Source organism: Natrix helvetica, assembly GCF_964273705.1.
Source record: "Natrix helvetica genome assembly, chromosome: 1".
Lineage (NCBI taxonomy): Eukaryota > Metazoa > Chordata > Lepidosauria > Squamata > Natricidae > Natrix > Natrix helvetica.
Genome location: NC_138548.1, coordinates 174839439 through 174859504, shown reverse-complemented (window position 1 = coordinate 174859504; position 20066 = coordinate 174839439). Strand labels below are relative to the sequence as shown.

Sequence of the window (20066 nt, the reverse complement as noted above, 5' to 3'; positions counted from 1 at the left end):
GTTGCATTGTTATATTCCTATACTGTAGATACTGAAATGGGACTTACCGGAATACTGAATTATATACTAGCCCTAGAACCATTTGATGTTATTGTGGTTCTATTGCACCTAAAGGCAAAAAGTTACCTTAGTCAGGATTAGCTGCATGTATGATGACTTTTAAAATCACAACTGCTCTCATATGAATGTTGCTTTATTTGTGCTAGCACCAAAACACGAGATGCCTCACAGGCATGTTAGGAAGCCAAGCCCTGCAGTTCATGGCTCATCGCTTTCTATGAACGGGATGTCACTGTATTTGCTTTCATTTATTGCCCATTGCTTCACAGCTTGATCCAGAATCTCAAGGGAAAGACGGTGAGCAAAGTCCAGCACTGCAGTGTTTGTTGAAGATGGCATCCCAGAGTTTGCCTGAGTAAGGGAAGATTTTTCAAGGTTACATCCACTATCGAATTTGCCAACTTCCCTGCTTCCATCGTCTAGAATAGTGTGCGGGAAGGGGCTTTTGGATTTTATACATCCCATGGTACGACTGCTATTCAATTTAGCTGCACAGTCAGCCTTGATGTATTGTCCTTTAGAAGGGTACAGAATGTCGCTTTCTTGCAAGCAGAGATGAGAGTATGCAATTCTCCCAATATCTGTGGGTAAAAAAAATTAATATTGCAGGGTTTAGAATGATACTTCTTCCATTTATTTTTGTGTTTGGCACATGTAAAAGCAGATTTCTTTTTTTTAAAAAAAAATTCCAGTAGGAAGGAAATCTTGGGAGTTTCTTTTGGTTTCAGCCCTAAATGGAACTAGTTATCTTTCATAAATCTGAGTTTGAGACTCCCAGCTAAGTTCTTGTCAGCATCTTAACTACCATAATAAATACTCGTACATTCTTCCTATTTATAACGAACTGGGCTTGAAATAATGACCTTACCAATAGTTTCAAATTACAGTTGGAATTGGTTTTGGATATTCAATATTTAATAATCAAAGGAAGTAGCTACAGCATACTAACACAGCAATCCCTCATTAATCCAAGATTACATTGGAGAAAATTCAGTAACTCAGACTGATTTATTACATTTTCAATGGTAAGATAAAGAACAGAAATCAAGAATATGAGCGTCCATCCATCCATGGATGGATAGACATAGAATACTTTTTAACGTGGTTAGTCTAAGAAGTGTTAGAAAAAAGTAGTAGAAAGTAGAAATTGGGAAAATAATATGTATACTGAAATATAATAGAATATATTATGATTACTATGTATACACAAATGTTAGAAGTTGAAAAAGCATGATTATGTATATTTAAATGGTAATATCACTATCAGAATTGTATGCAAAATATACTGACCAGTTAACACACTGTCCACTAAACACTTATGAATGTTGTATATGTATATGCATATGTATATGTATATGTTTGTATGTATGTATGAATGAATAAATGAATGAATGTGGGCTTCCAGGCAGCACTGGAATTCTAGATTATTTAAAGAAATAAAAATAAATAAAATTCGTAACTCAGCAAACATTTGAGTATTATGTTAAATTAACATTATAGCCATTATTTCCTGTACTCTCTTAACTACTTCTTAAGAAAAGTCAATAGGCTGTTGGCAAAGTATTACAGCAGCTACAAGGACAGGAAGGGAAAAAGTGTTATGGATGCATGAAAGTACATTGCAATTCACATTAGCAATTTTTGAATACAACATGCTTCAGTTATAAAACCTCAGGAAAGCAGACCTCTTCTGAAGAACTGTCTCTCAGCCTACTGCTTTGCCTTGTCCCTCCACTTCTCAATTATTTAAAAAGCTTACATTGACCCACGTGATCTTTTACGAGATGGAGCAGAAGATGTGAATTTCCTTGAATACTGGCAGGCTTGCAGCAGCAATTCATTGCACTATAGGAGTAGACCTTGAATCTAACAATAGTCTACCCAACACTAGAAAATCGATCGAAAGCAGAATGGTTTGTGCTAAATTGCTCATGAAGACACAATGTTGTTTAAAACCCTATGATACTGTGTGGAGTGTATGGAAACCTGTTCTGCATATTTCGAAGTGTTAGCATACAAACAAGTATTATAAACCCATTCTCAGCTGGGCCCTAAGCAGCAATCAATACTGATACTCACTGCAATATTGTTCAGATTCATTAAGATTACTTTATACTATATATAGAAATGTGGTATTATTCTAGCTCATAAAACCCTTATGACCATGTAGCACTTAGACCAATCACAGGTGAAGAGGTGAAAAGCCCCTCCCCCATCAACCAGCTACCACTGATAACCTAGATTTTAAACTGAGAAGTAACAGATTAAGTTTTCTGGGTAGGGCTGCCTAGCTTTTCTTGTATGTTCAAAATTAAAATTTGAAAATTAGCTTACCCCTTTTGTTTATTGAATCTGTGCTTCTTCTAAACAATATTAACAATTTGATCTTGCAACAACTGACTCCTTTTCTAGATTAAATAGGTGCAACGAATCAAATTGTGGCTGTCTAGAATGTTGTACAACCTATAGACCACTCCAAATGGTACAATATCAACTCAACCTTAAATCTATATAAAGCTATGAGAATTATGTGTCAGTTTAACGAGAGCAGAATGGAACAGTTTAGCATCTAAGGTACCTTCAGAAACTTGATGAAATTGAAATTATGCAATATATGTTATCAGTTCCAATTTCATTCATTCATTATTATTTCATTCAATTTATATAGCCAGCGACCACATGGATTTGACTTTGCGTGGTATGCAAGGATTAAAACCAACTGAAACAAAAAAAGTTAGCAGACCAAATAACAAGTGTCTGTTATCAGAGAAATAATTCTAATTACAGAAAACAACATTACAAATCAATCAACAGAGCTTGCTCAATTTCCTGGCACAAATACCTGGAGGAATAGCCGGGTCTTTAAATATTACTAATGGCTTTGAACTAGGCTTAATGTATTTTTTCAAAAATATGTTTAACACTGAAGTCTCGTCAGCCACAAGCCCTCTATCTTTTAAAATATTAGTTAATACTTTCCTCCAACAAGAGATGAGAACTATTTCTTCGGAAGTTCTAAAATGATCCATTACAAACTTCTCCAGCCTAGTGCCTCTCAAATTCATTCCGAGTCCAAATCTAAGAATTTGCACCTTGGGAAAGGCTAGTGGCGAGGCTAGCTAACACTAAACCGATATGCTCCAGGTTATCGAGCATTTCACCAGCCTCGGGCCCAGGGAAGGGGCGGTGGGGTAGCAGTGATTATCCGGGAAGACTTAGAGCCGAGAGAGTTCACTGTGCCGCAGACATCCGGGTGTGAGTCCCTCGTCGTGAGATGGGGCCCAGGGAGGCAGTTGGGCCTGCTGATAGTATACCTGGCTCCTCGCTATACTTCAGCGGCCCTGCCCGAACTCCTTGAGCTGATCTCATCGGTGGCGGTTGAGACCCCCAAACTTTTAGTGATGGGGGATTTTAATCTGCCGTCGATGGGAGAAGCGTCTGAGGGGGTTCGGGAGTTCATGGCTTCCATGACAGCCATGGACCTGACCCAGTTAATTCAGGGCCCTACTCATGAGGGAGGCCACACCCTGGACCTTGTTTTTGTCTCTGGCCAGTGGACGAGTGATCTGGGAATAGGGGATCTAGACACTATTCCCCTGTCATGGTCGGATCACTCACTTCTCCGGCTGGACTTCCCTGGTGCTACCCCCCGCCGCGAGGAGGCGGAACTGGAAGGTATTAGATGGTTCCGCCCCAAGCGCCTGATGGAACCGGATAGGTTCCAGACGGAACTTGGGCCACCTCCTGTGGACCTGACCCGCCCCCGAGTAGAGGACCTGGTAGTCGCATGGAATAGTGCGGCTACCGGGGCCCTAGACCGGGTGGCGCCTTTGCGGCCTCTCCTGCGGCGAAGAACCACCCTGGCACCTTGGTTTACCGAGGAGCTAAGGGTGATGAAACGCCACAAGAGACGCCTAGAGAGTCGTTGGAGATCCTCCCGTTCCGAATTTGACCGAGCACAGGCACGAGCTTATTTGAAGACGTACCTTGTGGCACTAAGAGCGGCCAAACGTCAACATTGCGCCGCTCTTATTGCGTCTGCAGATAACCGCCCTGCCGCCCTGTTTCGGGTGACCCGTTCCCTCTTGTTTGAGAGACCACGGGAAGCCCCTCTACAGGGTAGAGCAGAGGAGTTTGGGAATTATCTACAGGACAAAGTCGCTCAAATCCGGATGGGATGGACCCCTTTCAGTGGTTCAGTAGAGACGCCCGTTGCGAGTCTTGAGGGACCGCTTTGGGAGGAGTTTGACTCGGTTGCCATCGAGGATTTGGACAGGTTGCGTGGACGTCTGCGACCCACCACATGTTTATTGGACCCGTGTCCCTCCTGGCTTGTACTGGCATCCTGGGAGGTTACGCGCGACTGGCTCCTGGGCCTGGTGAACGCCTCGTTGGGTGAGGGGTCTCTACCGGCCGCCTTGAAAGAGGCGGTGGTGAGGCCCCTGCTCAAGAAGCCTTCCCTGGACCCAACGGACCTAGTCAATTATCGTCCAGTCTCCAACCTTCCTTTTTTAGCGAAGGTTGTAGAGAGTGTGGTAGCACAGCAGTTCCCACGTCACCTGGAGGAAAATGATTATCTAGACCCGCGCCAGTCCGGCTTCCGACCCGGGCACAGCACGGAGACGGCCTTGGTCGCATTGGTCGATGATCTCTGGAGGGCCAGAGATAGGGGTTGTTCCTCTATCCTGGTCCTATTAGATCTCTCGGCGGCGTTCGATACCATCGACCATGGTATCCTGTTGCACCGGCTAGAGGGGCTGGGAGTCAGAGGCACCGTTTTACGGTGGTTTGGCTCCTACCTCTCTGGTCGGACGCAACGTGTGTTGACAGGGGAGCAGAGTTCGACCCGGAGGCCACTCACATGTGGAGTGCCACAGGGATCGGTGCTCTCGCCCCTCCTGTTCAACACATATATGAAACCGCTGGGCGAGATCATCCGTGGTTTTGGAGTGGGATATCATCTGTATGCTGATGATACTCAGCTATACATTTCCACTCCGAACCACCCCAATGAGGCCGTCGAAATGATGTCCCGGTGCCTGGAGGCCGTACGGGTCTGGATGGATGGCAACCGACTAAAACTCAACCCTTCCAAGACGGAGTGGCTGTGGCTTCCGGCCTCCCGGTTCAACCAGGTGCTTCCATCTCTGGCCATCGGGGGCGTCCAACTAGCCCCCATGGAACAGGTGCGCAATTTGGGCGTCCTCCTGGATACCCGGCTGTCCATGGATAACCATGTAACAGCCGTGGCAAGGGGGGCGTTCCATCAGGTTCGCCTGATGCGCCAATTGCGCCCCTTATTGGACCGGGATGCCCTACGCACAGTCACCCATGCGCTAGTGACGTCTCGCCTGGATTACTGCAATGCTCTCTACATGGGGCTTCCCTTGAGATGCACTCGGAGACTACAGTTGGTCCAGAACGCGGCCGCGCGGGTGATTATGGGGAGGACCAGATACTCCCCTGTAACACCTCTCCTGCGCGAGCTGCACTGGCTGCCTGTGGTCTACCGAGTGCGTTTCAAGGTTTTGATTATGATCTTTAAAGCGCTCCATGGCACAGGGCCTAGTTATATGCAGGATCGCATCCTGCCCCACACATCCCTACGACCAATTCGCTCACACAGAGAGGGACTTCTCCGGGTGCCGTCCGCCAAACAGTGTCGGGGGGCGACACCCAGGAGCAGAGCCTTCTCTGTGATGGGCCCAGCCCTATGGAATGACCTCCCCCGTGACATCAGGATTACTTCCGATCTCCGCTCCTTCCGTGTACAGCTGAAGACCCACCTCTTTCAATTATCCGGCCTGGCTCAATCGCAATCGTAATTTTCCCATTCCTCCAAACTGTTTTTTAAATTGTTCTTAAATATTAATTTTATTGGGTTTTTACAATTGGGGTATTTTAAAGTAGATTTTTAACTGTCTATTGTTGTAATTTGTTTCCTCCTCCGTGTATATGTATATGTGTTGTGTATGTATGTACGTTTGGTGTTGTTATGTATTTTATGTTATATGCTCCATTGTACGCCGCCCCGAGTCCTACTTGGAAAGGGAGCGGCTAATAAATCCAAATTTATTATTATTATTATTATGTAATTATTAGCTTTGATTATTGCGTATGTCTCTAAACATTATCATTGGATGCTCACTTAATGTTCTAGGCCAGTGATGGCTAACCTTTTTGTCCTTGTGTGCTGAAGGCGTGCGCGCACGCACAACAGCATACATACACATGCCCATACCCTTAATGTACTGCCTGGCACATAGCTTTTATCTGTAACTGCAAGAGTTGATATTCGGACATTTGTCAACTAACTCATTTATGACAGCTGCAATGTCCCGAAGTCATGTGATCACTTTTTTTTTTATCTCCTGACAAGCAAAATCAATGGGGTAGCCAGATTTACTTTGCAACTTTATTATTAATTTGAAAACTGCAGATTCACTTAACAATTGTTGCAAGAAAGGTTGTAAAATGGGGCAAAACTTACTTATCAACTATCTTACTTAGCAACATAAATTTTGGGCTCAATTGGTCATAAATTGAGGACTACATATATTGGTATAATCTGCTTAAAGTAAAAGTAAGGATTGGTCAGGATATAATTCATACCTAAAAAGTGTAAACTTTTTGTGGCATTTATTAATTCTGATCCTGCATTTGTTACTTAGAGTACTATTATCCACCAATGTCATATAATACAAAAGTTAAACCAACTGACTGTACATCTCAAAGCATTGTTTATTTTGAAGAGTCTTAAGACTATCTTTTGGTCCTGAGAAATGATTATGCTAAGCAAATCTTTTTTGATTTCTTAATAGATCATTATCTCGGCTAGCTTTACTCAGACACATAGAATTTGGTATATGAGCCAAGAAAAATAAATGAATTTAATCAAGCAACCCTCATCACAGAAAAGATCATTCTGAAATTACCGATATATGAAACTACTAAGGAAATGATGGGTTGGATAAATAACACATGACATAATTTTCATATGGGGGGGGTGCTCTCAGGGACATCCTTTATCAATTATGGAGGATTTAATCAAATCCCGAATTGTTGCTACAGTTCACTGAAGAGGAAATGCTTTAAGAACAGGAGATTAATTAGCATTGAAGACATAATAAGTGCATTAATGCAAGCATCCTCTGCTGTCAGTTATATCATACTTGGATGTATTTCAATGTATGTCTTTGACAATTAAAAAGAAAGCTATATCTGTAGGAAGATTGTACAGCATCAAAATCTGAAAGTGCTAAAAAAATATTACATTCCTAGGTGATCTGAGAAATTACTTCTATTTTCCCATGGGGGAAACCGTAGGACACTTGGTGTCAATCAAATGCATTCCTATTGCCGATCAGGGTAGACCAGTGGTCGGCAAGCCGCGGCTCGCGAGCCACAAGCGGCTCTTTACACATTTTAATGCGGCTCTTCTGTGTGCCGGATTATTATCCTCCCTAATCATTGTGGATCGAAAAGAAAAAAGGGAAAGGGGCGCTTGTTTTGAAGCGCCCGCTCCCCTCCCTCCTCTCGGGCACTTCAAAACAAGCGTCCCTTTCCCTTTTTTCTTTTCAACCCACAATGATTAGGGAGGATCCTGAAGTCGGGCGGGGACGAGAAGCGAGGAGGCAATTCTCGTCCCCGCCCGACTTCAGGATCCTCCCTAATCATTGTGGGTTGAAAAGAAAAAAGGGAAAGGGACGCTTAAAGGTTCAAACAGTAGAGCAAACGCTTCAGAGGCAACAGTTTTCACGGGGAATTAGAACAGAGAGCCCTGGAGTTTCGCTGCCCACCCGGTCAGACCTCGCTTTCCTCGCATGATTGGCTAATTTGCTACTGCCCGGCTCCCCGGTTAGATTTTTGCTGGGGGGGGGGGGGAAGCTCCTTGGCCTCCGTCTCTTTTTCTCCCTCCTCGCTTCTTGGGGCTCCACCAATGGGGGAGCAAGGCCCAGCACCAGGCTTTGGACTAACACAGGGGTCTGCAAAGTTGGCTGTTTTAAGACTGGTGGACTTCAATTCTCAGAATTCTGGGAATTGAAGTCCACCAGTCTTAAGAGCCAATTTTGCAGATCCCTGGGCTAATATGATTGATGCCCTTGGTGGGCTTCAATTCTCAGAATTCTGGGAGTTGAAGTCCACAAGTCTTCAAGCTGTCAGGTTTGAAGACCCCTGGGGTTTTTTTTCTAAAGGGTTAGGGGTGCAAGGATCTTGTAACTTGACAGCTTTAAGACTTGCGTGCTTCAAATGCCAGAGTTTATTGAAACTAAAAACAGTGTACCATCCTATGTATTTTCAGTTTTAAAAATGTGGCTCTCAAAATAAATTTCAATCGTGGTTTTGGCGAGATTTGGCTCAGTTGAAAAAAAAGGTTGCCCACCACTGGGGTAGACTATTGAGTCTCATTAATCTCCCATTAAGGATCCAAAGAGGGAAAGGAAATACATTAAGTAAATAAATCAAGATGAAATATCTGCACCTTCTAAATGATGTTGGATTTCCAACTCCCATTTAGTCAACCTAGTTAGCAATCAAGCTCCCAAGAAGATGGGAACCAAAACTTTAAAACCTTTAAAGAAGTTTTATTCTTTTCCTTGTCTTCTTTTCGAAGACAAGGAAAAGGCATACCGGTATATCATTTAGGGAGAAGGGCAATAGATGCTACAAATGCAACTATAATTAAAACATTTTTTTCTTTTCAAAATCAGAATGCTATACAGCTTTATGGGCAGCCTACCTACTTTATACCCAGTATACTCTGTTCCAAGAGCTTTACTATTTGGAGTTTCTCTAAAATTTTACTCAATAAATACACATTCAGAATTCTCTAATTAAGTGTAATTTTTTTTGATGCAGTCATGTTCTCTCTCTAGAGAAAATACACACACACACACACACACACACACACACACACACACATCTTAGATAACTATTTTCATTCAGGGTAACTCGCTAAAATCCTTTAATGGTTTTCACAGTCATTTTGAGGAGCCAATGCATTATAATGGCTAACTGTATCTTTTTAAAATACCTGCTATCCAACATTAGTTGCAATGCTTGCTATGGAAGCTAATATACAACTTCTAAACAAAGTTTGATACAAATGAAAGTTTTTCCTATGCCACGGGAAAAAATATTATTGAGCCATGAGGGTACATGGCACAGATGACAGTCACTGCAAATAGTTTGACATGTCTACATTTCTCTAAATCATTTTGATTGATTTTGGTTATGAAAGAAATTATTTAATCATTACATACACAGTAAAAACATACATTATGCCTATGACATGGTAGTTTTCAGCACTTTTAGAGTTGGCAGGGGAATAGTAAATGAATAATCAATGTAATGATGTCAGAGTTCATTTTTATTGTTATGAAAAAAAATTATTAATAGGCAAGGCTTATTTATTTATTTAGCATGTGGAAGTTCATTGACTGGCAATACATTGCTAGTCTACATTGACTAGCAATATATATTAACATTTACCTAGATTGGTAAATAGGTAGGGTGAAATAGAACTACAGAAACCATATGCCTTATTACTGGCATTAATTTATGAACACTGAATGTTTAATTAGCTCAACAGGTCAAATAAAATAGTATACTATATTACTTCCAAAAATTTATTTCAAATTTTAATTGGAATGTCCAATTTAACACATTAAAATTTTCGGTTGATACGGTATTTGTAATCTGTCTTCCACATAATTTGCAAATGCATAACCAACTTCTTTTCCCCTCCCTACCATCCCAACATCAAACTCGTTATTTTATGCATCTGATGAAGTGAGCTGCAGTTCCTGAAAGTATAATCCTTTAAATAAAAATTGGTCAGTTAGAAAAGATGTTACCAGACACTTGATTTTTTTTTGTCTCAGCAAATAAGGCTCTCCCCCTACAATATCTCAAATGATGAACTGTTTCTTATATCCCAGCTTTAAAAGAAATCTGTCTTTTCAATTAATCATTAAAAAAAACCTTTCAAAACTAGAAGCCTATTTCATTATTCATTTGTACCAATGTTGTATTATTCTGCATTGTAAAATCATCAAAAGCAATTCCTCTTCTTTTACAGGTGTATTATTATATAAAGCTATTTAAAAACATTGATATTCTTAATATTTACATTTCTAGTTAATTTTAGACCATAGTTAATATGGAAAACTAGATAATATAAACTAAGGTTGGTTTAAACTCTACAATACAGTGGGGCAAAAAAGTATTTAGTCAACCACAATTGTGCAAGTTCTCCCACTTAAAAAGATGAGAGAGGCCTGTAATTGGCATCATAGGTAGACCTCAACTATGAGAGACAAAATGTAAAAAAAACCCCAAACAATCATATTGGCTGATTTGGAAAGAATTTATTTGCAAATTATGGTGGAAAATAAGTATTTGGTCACCTACAAACAAGCAAGATTTCTGGCTCTCACAGACCTGTACCTTCTTCTTTAAGAGGCTCCTCTGTCCTGCACTCATTACCTGTATCAACGGCAACTGTTTGAAATTGTTATCAGTATAAAAGACACCTGTCCACAACCTCAAACAGTCACACTCCAAACTCCACTATGGTGAAGACCAAAGAGCTGTCGAAGGACACCAGAAACAAAATTGTAGACCTGCACCAGGCTGGGAAGACTGAATCTGCAATAGGCAAGCAGCTTGGTGTGAACAAATCAACTGTGGGAGCAGTAATTAGAAAATGGAACACATAAAAGACCACTGATAATTTCCCTTGATCTGGGGCTCCATGCAAGATCTCACCCCGTGGGGTCAAAATGATCATAAGAATGGTGAGCAAAAATCCCAGGACCACACGGGGGGGACCTAGTGAATGACCTGCAAAAAGCTGGGACCAACGTAACAAAGGCTACCATCAGTAACACACTACGCCGCCAGGGACTCAGATCCTGCAGTGCCAGACATGTCCTCCTGCTTAAGCCAGTACATGTCCGGGCCCATCTGAAGTTTGCTAGAGAGCATTTGGATGATCCAGAAGAGGATTGGGAGAATGTCATATGGTCAGATGAAACCAAAATACAACTGTTTGGTAGAAACACAACTCGTCATGTTTGGAGGAGAGAGAATGCTGAGTTGCATCCAAAGAACACCATACCTACTGTGAAGCATGGGGGTGGCAACATCATGCTTTGGGGCTGTTTCTCTGCAAAGGGACCAGGACGACTGATCCATGTACAGGACAGAATGAATGGGGCCGTGTATCGTGAGATTTTGGGTGCAAACCTCCTTCCATCAGCAAGGGCATTGAAAATGAAACGTGGCTGGGTCTTTCAACATGACAATGATCCCAAACATACCACCTAGGTAACAAAGGAGTGGCTTCGTAAGAAGCATTTCAAGGTCCTGGAGTGGCCTAACCAGTCTCCAGATCTCAACCCCATAGAAAAACTTTGGAGGGAGTTGAAAGTCCATGTTGCCCAGTGACAGCCCCAAAACACCACTGCTCTAAAGGAGATCTGCATGGAAGAATGGGCCAACATACCAGCAACAGTATGTGCCAACCTTGTGAAGACTTACAGGAAACATTTGACCTCCGTCATTGCCAACAAAGGATATATAACACAGTATTGAGAGGAACTTTTGATATTGACCAAATACTTATTTTCCACCATAATTTGCAAATAAATTCTTTTCAAATCAGTCAATGTGATTGTTTGGTTTTTTTTTTACATTTTGTCTCTCATAGTTGATGTCTACCTACGATGCCAATTACAGGCCTCTCTCATCTTTTTAAGTGGGAGAACTTGCACAATTGGTGGCTGACTAAATACTTTTTTGCCCCACTGTAATTAATGAGATTTTTAATTTTGTATCCTGGAAACAAAATGAAAAGTTACAGAACAACCCATGAACTGAATCTTTAAACTTTCTTTTCTTACATTGAAAGTGAACAGAGGAGCATGTAAAATAAAGTCTCTTTCAAATAAAGTTCATTTTTGATGACTTCATGGATATGTCCACACAATTGTATTGACAACAGGACAGAAGTCACTTGCTATTCCCTTTTTTCAGAATATTTTTCTAACTTTAGAGACTAGTTTAGAGTTATGGAATTTCATGGTGGTACCTCCAAATAATAACCAGATCTAATCCTGTTTGCTTTTCAAGTCAGTTAAGGTCAATTATGGGTTGCCAACTAGCTGGGTCATGATTACACTGACTAAGGGCTTCTAAGACTTGAGAAAACCTGGGGGTAGAAACTTCATGCTAGTCTTCTTTCTTCTCTCAACAGAGAATCTCAGTACAAACTTTTACTCTGCTATTTTACTGGGCTAATGGATTAGAGTATGTAGGAAATCCATAATAACTTTAGATTCTATTCTAAATCTAAACACCTAATACTGTATTTAAATCTTTACTATCTTAAATGAAACCTATGAAGCCACATGATCATTTACAACATTCATCCACACTTTAGATTAGGATCTTCCATTGTATGATCTCAGAACAACTGGCCTCATTCCCAGCCCCAACTTCTGTCCATTACAATCCATGAATTAAGCCAGTGTATGAAACACAAAACGTAATTGTCAGATATTTAGAAAGTGAAAGTAAAGACAACTGATATGAAAAAGAAGCCATACTCAAAATGTCTAAATCTCCATGCACACTAGTGGAATATAGGCTAATATTTAGCTGAATTTGCCCCATATTTTGAGCAAAGCTGCACCATACACTGTACATTATATACAAGAACTATGTGATTAGAATTCAGAATGGTAATAAAACACCCAGAAAAGCTGAATACCTAAACATTCTGCTCAAACTATGTTATGCATCCAGTACAGATTTTACCTATTTCTCAAGCCTAATTGGCTAGTTAGATCTGTAACTTTCCTTTCATTATGATTTATAATGAAAGTATAATGAAACTACTAAACAAAACTTTGCATATGCAAGCATATTCTGTCTTAATGACAAAAGTGGATGTGCCAGATTCTCCACTGAAACAGTAACCACAATGATCTCTATAAGGGTTTATGAAGGCCACTTACCAATTAGTATCTTGTTTTGAATATATTTTTCCTAATGATCCACAAAATATGAGGCGCAACAAGTTTAGATTCCTGTGTAGCAAGAGAGAATTTGTTCTTGTTAAATAATAGCTTCAAATGAATTACAGTTCTTCTCACCTCTTTGCCCCCAACTGGATTCCTACAATCCAAGCCAATGCAAGTTTGCAGAAATAAATCACTCCAATTTCAGTGGAATTTACATTATGGTAAGCATGTTTCAGACTACTAGCCTCAATTTAGCAAGAATTCTCAACTGAAAAATATGTGTGCAATGAGGTGTACTATTAGAGCGTAATAGTAAATCCAGTTAAAATCTGAGTGCTCCTGAATGTTTTAACAATTCCAAAGAGCACAGAAATGGGAAATTCTACACACACACCTTAGAGCTTGAAGTACTAAGATGAATGTGCTTGAGGAAGCATGCATAAGGCTTTCCTTTTACTAGCTTTTCATGTGACAAACTACTTTAGATTCTGCTTGTTTGAAGAGCTACAGTGACACAACTAGATACGGTAACTGCTTTTTAAAATATGTCCAGCCTTTAAAGATTTATATTCAAATACTGCAGTCTTTGAAATGCATTCCTTTTGCAATGCAACCTTGGGTCAAAAGATACTTCCGTATTTTTATTGTAAGGGTATAAAGGTCTTCAGAATAACTGACATTATTTATTGATGTTTTAGACACATGAAGAATGAAATATAATTCCAGTATAATAAAAAAAAACTCAAAGTTTTCTATAACCTCAAACTTACCCAGCATACTGAAAATTGTATTTCAAACATTATGCAATAGAGATTATTTATAGAATAGAATAGAATAAAATGACAGTATTGGAAGGGACCTTGGAAGTCTTCTAGTCCAACCCAGGGGTGGGTTGCTGGCATTGCACTGCTCATGTGCAGAACAATTTACAGTGAACTGCGCATGAGCAATCACTAAAATTCAAAATGGCAGCGCCCAAGCGGCAGTGAGGGAACTGGTTTGGGGGAGTGTCAGGCTTGGGTCATTGTCAGTTCTGCGCCTCAGGCCTGAATTCCACTACCAGTTTGGCCGAACCAGGCCAAACCAGCAGCAACCCCCCCTCTGGTCCAACCCCCTGCTCAGGAAGGAAACTATACCATTTCAGGCTGTCACTGCGTTTATTTCGTTTGCCAGCTGTGCCTACATTCTGAATTATACGGCAGCATGAACTGTCTCTTATGAGCAATGATTTACTGCGCATGTCATTACATCACATTTCTTCTTTTCTCTTCTTCCTTTTGTCTGTCTGCCAAGGCAGGCACAGAACTCTGCCAAAAATGTAATCTTTAGCTTAGTAAGTTTGTATTTTTTACTTTCTTTACAATTAAAATGTTTTTTTTTTCTTAGATTATGCCTCGGGTTTATTTTTGCTTACTTCAAAAGTATACTTCAAGGTTTGCCAAGATCCATACATTAATTTCCAGGGCGGAATTCACACCCTGACACAGACAATGTAAGTTATTATGTAAGTCATGTATATGAGCATATATTTCAGACATCTTTAGAATTAATTCCTAATCTGAGTGGGACTAACATCAATGTAGATGTGACACAATGAGGCAAAAGGTATTGAAAGGTATGCACCAGTTCTCTTTTTAAAAAATCCTATTGAAATGACAAATATAATGGCAACTTAACAGGACACATTTTATTGACAAAAATAATTTTTACTGTCCCCATGATACTGCCTTTGTTTCATCACCAGCCTATGAGATACACAATTATTAAGTTACATAATGTTGAATCACTATAAAAGTATTTTCCCCTTATTTCAACATTGTCCAAAGTCAGAATCAAGATATGTAAATGTATTTATATGTGTGTGCATATAGATATGATTGTTGATATGAAGGTTTCATCTATTATCTTGGAAGAAAAGTCAAATTATCAATAGAAAAGTTGATCAGAGGTTTGGTTTTGGAGTGTTGTGTGGCGTTGGAACATCTCTATTCTGGTTATTAGCTAGCATCCATTTCAGTCCTTTCTTTTCCAGCTTTTGCTCTTTCCATCAACAATGCTTCCCCGAAGTTTCCTCCACACCCATCACCCCTGCCTCACCACCATATTTCCTATTTTTAACCTCAGCTTCCTTCTAGGCTTCCAACAAGCTTCTCAGCATGTATTATTTTCAATCATTGATCTCTGTAATAACCATGAGCAGAAATAGTTGCCCAGCAGCCGATCAGTTTTAATTCACTGCTTCAATTCTGCAGAAACTCGCTAGCTTCAAAATCATGGGATGGGAGTCTGCCACTTTCCATTCTGGAGATATTTCTAACCCTAACCCTAGCATTTTCTCCCAAATGTTTCCTTCTTTGACATTATTTTAACTTGGAAAATGTCCAAATATTACAGATGTGGAAGAGAAAGTAAGCTACCCTTGAGAGGTCCACAGTGATTTCAGAAATGAGGCCTATTGTTTCCTGTGATAATGCCTGTTAAATGGAGATCCCCCCCCCCCCCGGTTTCTGATATAGTGATAGAAAATATCAGCAAACCTAGGAGAGAAATTGACCGCTTTGCCTGTAAAGAGCAGCACACTTGAAACACAAGACAACATTGAAGTGTGATTTCACACAGATGCAAATTAGGCAGGAAGGGGGAGTAGCAGTTTGGAAAGTGCATTTCATGCTGGGTATTGTTTTATTTATACTCATACTTGATCAGTTAGCACTTTTAACTCAATAGTGGGGAAAGGACCTTAAAGCCATTCCTTAAATGCAGTAAAGACATGCAATTCCATGCAAGAAGCCAAAGCAAATTTGAATATTACTAAAAGTATACTTCTTTCTGACAGTTATTGTGTCACAGATTGTAACGGCACTCCTGCATTTCCACTTTCACTGACAGGGCAAAGTTTAATAAGAGTGGCCTTGGGCTGCCTCGCATAAATGTTCCCTTGTTGGCACAAGATTTCATTGCTTTTTTCCTCCAGCTAGATGTATTTAAAGTATCCCACTGGTTGCTTAAATTCTACTATAATTCATCCAATTACCAGAGCTCATATTTACTTTTGCTGAATACAAACTCAGTGCTAGGTTCACATCTCAATTTTTTTCAAAGTTAGTACAAGTATGGAAAATATATATATTATACTGACTACCCAGACAAGTAGCACGTGGTCACAAAGTGATACTGTGAAACTTCTGGTTCATTCATATATGCCCAGGCAATAAAACAGCCTCCATCTTAGTGGGCTGCCAAAAAGGCTAATGCAGTCCTATGCTGCATGAACAGAGGGATAGCATCAAGATCAAGAGAAGAGATAGTACCGCTTTATACTGCCCTAGTGAAGCTGTGCTTGAACTGCATTCAATTCTGGTCATCAAAATACAAAAAAAATGCTGGGGCCCTAGAAAGAGTGGAGAGAAAAACAATAAAGATAAGGTTTCTGAGGCTAAATCATACAATGATCAGTTAAGGGGACTAAGTAGTATGTCTAAGAGGAAGTTTAAGGGTGACATGATAGCTGTCCTCCAGTATTTGAGGGGCTGAAAAGAGAAGAGAGGCTTGACTTATTTTCTAAAGCACCTCACTGTAGGACAACAAGCAATTAGTGGAAACTCATCAAAGAAAGATCCAACCTGCAATTAAGAAAAAATCTCTTGACAGTGAGAACAATTAATCAATGGATCAGCTTGCCTTCTGGAGTTATGGGTGCTTCATCTCTGAAGATTTCAAGAAAAGATTGGGCAACCATTTGTTGAGGGTAGTATAAGGTGTCCTGCTTTAAGCAGAGTTGGATATCCTATCCTATCCTATCCCATTCTACCCTACCTACATCTCCTATCTCCTTTATTCTATTCGCTGGAGATTTTATCTACTTACAGAGAAAACCAGTGAAAATTTTGTGGAAATGGGCCAAATGGGATCTCAAGACATCACATTTAGTTATCTTTTGTCCCTTTTCTCCTAAAAGCATCTGGGATGGAAATCAGATGATTTAATTTGTAGAATGTCTAACCCTTTCCCCAACAAAGCACAGGCATCTGCCTTGAACCCTCTGTTATGCAAGATTGGTACAAGATATGGTTATTCCTCACTGTTCCATTTCAGACTATTCCATTGCAGTCATTTTCCCAGTCTGTGCAGTTGCACGAGTTACAATTTTAGAGTAATCCTAGTATCAAGCACTTTGTGTACAATTTTATAAAAAAATATTTCTTAAATTTTATTTCATTTTGCCAATCAATTGAATATATGCCTATCCTTTTATATTCTATACAGTCTGATGAATACAGTAATCACTAACAATTGCTTGCATTTTGAGTAGAAATGCTTGCATCGGTTTATGAACTCCAATTTGGACCAACTTTTCTTTCTGTAGACAAGCTTGTCTCTAATCTATGGAACCTATCTGTTTGAACTGTATTATTGTTATGTAATAATTTTAGTAACTACTATATCCTAGAGTACTTAGATTGAAGCAATATAACGCAATTAAATAAACACATAATGGCTAACCCATTAATAGGCCAACTCATGAAATCCACTTTTATTGTAAAGCCACTTATAAGACATCAATTGAATTGATGTATCGATGAAATCAGCAGGAGTCGAGGATAACTCAAAAGAAAATTTTACCTTTCAAGCTACGGTCATATGAATTCTATAAAATTTTGTAGTATATAACGAAGCACTCTTTTGTGTCCTGAACTTCCTGCCATCTTTTCTGGATAACTCAGCATTCTTTTGACTTTACAGGTGTTCTTCACAAAGAAAATGTTCAATTTGAGAGCCTGCTTTGAAGGCTGAATTTAGTAACACATTTTTGTCAGCTGGTTGACCAGAAATGATTTCAAATATGTCAATACCACAGACCTGCATAGAGCATGGATGGGCAATTAATTTCCCCCAAAGGGAAAATTATGAGAAACTGGGATTGTTGTGGAGGGCTGCCACCACCCTGTCTCATCCCCTGCCACCACCCAACCCCCACTCCCCCGGGGCCAACAGGGACGGCTGAAGGGCTAGATGAGGCCTGCAGACCATAACATGCCTAGGTCTGGCATAGAGGCATTACTGCCAGTTTCATTTTTCATCACTCTCATAATTCCTAAAATATAATTTGCTGTTTTCCTAGCAACCACACAATGACCATTTTCAGAAGCCCAAGATTTTGTTGATGACTGATATAAACAAGAATCAAGATAGCCGCTAACAAGGTTATATAAAAAGATCCAACTCTTTGGTGCTATTGAGTGATCATTGTTTTTTGCAGCTTAAAACAGTTATTGCCATTATTAAAATCAAGATTTGTTTTCACTATGCAAATATTTAAAATATTGTTTTAATCTTAGTAATTTAAATAGGTAAAGTTTTCCTCAGATTGCAAAATATTCCTTGTAGTTCTATGAATGTAAATTACATTAAGAAATAAACTGATTAACAAGCATGATCATAACACATTAGATAGGCATACCATTTGGCTTTCAGTACATGGTGCAAGTCAAGATTGTCACTGGCTATGAAATGGACAATTTCTTAGCAAAGTTTTCAGAACTGTTTTGCCATTGCTGCCTTCCTAGGGCTGAAATAATGACTGGCCTAAGGTCACTAATATGTTAAGGCAGGACTGGAACTCATAGTCTTCCAGTATCTAGCCACTATATCTTTAATTACTATTCATGCTGGCTCTTTTCACTATAACTAATGAATTTATTATAAACTTCATAGTAATAGAATATATCCTTATCATTTACTTATGAAAAGGGAAGGGGAGCCCTAGTTTGTTACCTTTTGAACTATTTCTAAGTCAGTCTTATAAGAAGTTACTTGTAAAGTTACTTGTAAAACCAATGCCTACACCTAGATTGAGCAAGGAGCAGAATCATATTTTTTAAAAAATTGTTACTATCCACAAGCCTGCCTTTTAGCCATGTTTACCTTGCAGTTTAGCTCTTATCTTGTAAATTACAGGCAGGAAGATGGTGGAAATCCTCTAGAGGTAGATAAAAGCCAGTTTAAATCAATGTAAACCAAGCAAGCTTTCCCCCTCTACAATACTGTGTAGTTGCCTCCAAGATGGATGTAAAAAGCAAGTGCTAACCTTTTGCACCACACCACATTTTTTGGTGTACGGATTTTTTTTTATTTTGCAAATTCTATCCTCTAATAAACTACATCGCAGTCGAGGGTGGTGGGGAAACGGCAAAGAAGTCCTCAGCTATCGCTCTGTGAGCCAGTTTAAGCCTAGCTGTCAAGATCACACCACTGTCCCCAGAGCAGAGGTCTGCGAGTTGCACGACTAAGACCCCACGGTCAAGATCTAAGCATAAAGGGACCAAGGGGCGCGCAAACACAGCCTTTTACGAATGAGGGTTCCTACACCTAGTAGGCAAGGGAAGGAACTCGGTTCCAGCAGTTCCTCTTCAGCAAGTACACAGCGACACCACTCATCCAGCCCTGCTCTCCACCCCTGCTGACGACTGTCTCCCAAGCCCACCTTTTGGCAACGGATGGGTTGCAAATCGCTTCAACCCCCACTTACCCGCCCCGCCTTAGTTTTGTCGGCTTCAGAGAAGCTAACCGGAGTAAGTAGGTGGCTGTGCCTTTTCAACTACTTAGTGGGGAGGGCGGGAGAACGAGGTGGAATAGATATTAAGCGCTGACTATGGGTGGAGCTGGGGCCACGCCGGGAAAGCAAACAGTTTTCCAGCCACTTTGATCATGACAGCTGGGCAGAAAAACAAATGCGAGCCGTCTCCGACCAAGCCACAAATCGCTCTTCACCCCCTTGTGGCCCAGGAACGTTACACCGTTTGTTTTGGGGGCAGCGCCCAACTTCCTCTTTCTCTCCGGTTTCACTCAGGTTGCACACAGAGCAATTGCCTCCTTGGGCGGCCACGACGCAGCCTTCCCCTCTCGGCTTTGCCAAGACATTAAAGGGCCCCAGGCAGCAGCCCCTCCCGTAGTGACTAACGAATAATAATAACAAAT

The 20066-nt window shown here is 40.4% G+C and overlaps 1 long non-coding RNA gene across 1 annotated transcript; it reads right to left on the bottom strand.

Annotated features, from left to right (window-relative positions):
* Positions 1-524: 524 nt before the first annotated feature.
* Positions 525-20054, bottom strand: LOC309383385. Its single transcript, XR_014173832.1, has 3 exons — positions 19618-20054; positions 13083-13154; positions 525-641 (listed from the first exon to the last, which is right to left on the bottom strand). It is a non-coding gene; the product is annotated as an uncharacterized lncRNA (long non-coding RNA).
* Positions 20055-20066: the final 12 nt, after the last annotated feature.